Below are 2925 nucleotides of genomic sequence, written 5' to 3'. Positions count from 1 at the left end.
GGGGAGGGAAATGGGAGGCGGGGAGGAGGCAGAAATCTTTTTTTTTTCAATAAAAAAATTATATTTAAAAAAAAACAGATATCAATCAAGAATTACAATTATAATATTTAGTCTATTTTGATCTGGCTAAATTAAAGAAGATACTCTATCATTTTTTATCTTTATGAGTCTAAAGTTTTATATCTAAATTATCTTTTTTCATAACTAAGGAAAACTATAATCATAACTATCTAATTGTCAAATTGATCAAAAACCCCAGAAGGACATGATATTACCTAAGTAAACAGAAGATGCATTGTAAGCAACTTCCAAAACTCTACAATTGAAAGAGACATTTATTCAATACTGTGACTTACTTGTCTTTGTTGCCTGAATCTGTCTTATTGTGTATCTGTAATAATTTTCTGATCAGGATAGGTTTTTTTTTAAAATGCTAAGCAGGCATGGCTAGGACTAATACTGTAGCTTTGCCTGTTGGTTCTGACATATCCAAAATAATAGAGGTTTTTTTTTTTTAACCACCTCTGCAAACCATGTTCACCACCCTAGCTCTAGGGATGCAATAGGTCTATGTCACCACTAAGCAACTTGTAGCACCCTGCTTCAAATGCCATGTAAGTGCTCTGTAGCAGGACTTCCTGAAAGAACCACTATTCATGCTGCCAGTACAAACCAGGAAGCTGTCTCTTAAAGAAGCTGCACCTCTGCTTATGGCTAACAAACAGAACCTATCTGAAAAAAAAAATGCAGCTATCAAGAAACTCCAATTGACTCCCATTTTTGTACGTCTAGAAGCCCCCCCCCCTTTTTTTCTCCTAAAGCTTTCTTAGGCTTTATGTGGATATACCTTGTCCCATGTTGGGTGCCATTATATAGAATGAGACTGCACTTTTGTTTCCTGGCCACCCACACCAGAATAATCACACAAAAGCTATATCAATTACAACACTGTTGCACCAAAAGCTCAGCATATTCCTACTTAGCTCTTGCATCTTAAACTAACCCATTTCTATTATGTTCTATTTTACCATGAGACTCATAGTTTGTTACCTCACATTTTGCTTCTTGGGTGGCTACATGGCATCTGTATGACTCTACCTTTTTCCTCCCAGCATTCAGTTTAGTTTTCCTGCCTAGCTATATTCTACCTTGTCATAGGCCAAAGCAGCTTCTTTATTAACTATTGGTAATAAAACATATTCCCAATATAAAGAGGGGAATTCTACATCACATATGTGCATATGAAGGAATGTAATTATCATTGAGTGACTCTGACAATCACTCTCCATTTCCCCATTTCAGTTAGTCTGAGTAGTCAGCTTGTCTCAAAGACACCATATCTATACGCATGCCTATTACATGCTGAGATTACAGGTGGGCACCTTGCCAGCTGGGTTGAAAGTGAGTTCTAGGGATTAGAAGTCTGACCCTCACACCTGCACAGCAAGTGCTGTACAAACTCAGCCATATCCCTAGACTCTTTTCTTAATATAATCACTCAATGGTCTGTTAATTCCAAAACTGCGGGGTCTATGAATTCATGAGGCCAACTGTACTACCAATGAGAAAGAAGAGAACATAATCAAGGCAGAGAGTGATCTAAGTAGATTTGTGACATCGAAAATTTCCTCAGCAGAATGTGACTTACTTTTGATGCTATTCATAGCAATGTTCAAATAAGAGATATTCAAAGCTGACACTGGAATGATGACAAGATTGCTGCATAATCAAAAAATAATGATGGGTTTTATGGAGGTGCTGCCATTTCCCTGAGTGCCATTTCCAAGTGGAGAATAGAAATTAGTTGACCCCTCAGCACCTTGACTTTGAGAGCCAGGGAAGGATGAAATCATACAATCTTACAAACCAGCATGCGACAGTAGAAACTGTCCTGGAGATAAGATGCTTGAGACATAGATGTGTGCGTGGAAATAAAAACCTTGGCTGCAGATACTCGTGAACATGCATATATCAACAGGTGTTACAGCACTTTGTAGAAAAGATTAAATAAGAGTAATCTGCTTACATCAATTTCTTTAGAGCAAAGAACAAGATTCTCGGTGAGAGGGAACTGCATTTTGAATGATATGACTATAAGGAAGCAAGAATTGTCACTGATTGTGCAAAAGTCCTCATCTGACCATTTTCAGTTATGTCTCCAACACCAAACCTGACATAGATGGGTCAGAGACCAGCCTTTACCCCTGCATGCTCTCATGAGCTCCCTACTGACTCTCTTAGGGAGAACTTAAGGAAAGAATGCTTCCTTCCCTGCAAGTCACATTACATAGGAACAACCATCAACTCAGTTCAAAGCCAGCCTGAAGGATCCTCTGTAACCACACACCCTTCTCTCCTTAATCCTTCGGCCCCATCAGCAGCACCTACCAGGTTGAAGTAGGTTTTTGTCCTCTGGAGAGAGCTCAGTTTGAATGTGACTCCTCTCAGTCCTTGAGCCTTCTGAGTCAATAACAGCTTGTACAAACTCCAGGACCAAAGCAATGTGATTCTCTTCACTCTGTTTCCTTTGTTTTAACAGGTCTGAGTCAGTTTTCAATGTAATATTCTGGACATGTAAGCGCACATGACCTCTTCTCTCTAGGAACAAAGCTCTGAACATAGAATTAGTGTTCAAATGCACCATCCAAAAGATCAGCACCAGAGAGCAGCTGAAGGTATACCTTCAAGACTCTCCTGGCCCAGAGAAGGGAGGAGTCTGAGGAAACCAGCTGAACAAGTCAAGTTCCCGATTTTCAGGAAACTACTATTCCCTCACCTTCTGACTCATGTGATTGCGACATGTGGCTACAAGACGAGAAGAGTATGGCTGCACGGACTCTGTGTTAGTTACTTCACTCATTGCTCTGACCAAATGCCTGACAGAAGCAACTCCATGGAGCAAAGGGTTATTTTCCTATGATCAAG

At 39.7% G+C, this 2925-nt stretch overlaps 1 protein-coding gene across 1 annotated transcript in view; it reads right to left on the bottom strand.

Moving 5' to 3' along the window:
- Gsdmc (gasdermin C) overlaps nucleotides 1-2591 on the bottom strand; it is a 15838-nt gene extending 13247 nt beyond the window's left edge. Inside the window, exon 1 of the mRNA XM_050145199.1 lies at nucleotides 2389-2591. The gene's annotated coding sequence lies outside the window, so the exon portion shown is untranslated. The remainder of the gene's footprint in view (nucleotides 1-2388) is intronic.
- Nucleotides 2592-2925: the final 334 nt, after the last annotated feature.

This window comes from Alexandromys fortis, unplaced genomic scaffold (genome assembly GCF_014885135.2).
Source record: "Alexandromys fortis isolate MF-2015 unplaced genomic scaffold, M_Fortis_MF-2015_v1.1 scaffold_2_1_26212458, whole genome shotgun sequence".
Lineage (NCBI taxonomy): Eukaryota > Metazoa > Chordata > Mammalia > Rodentia > Cricetidae > Alexandromys > Alexandromys fortis.
Note: the sequence above shows the minus strand (reverse complement) of the source record. Positions and strands in the feature narration are given on the sequence as shown.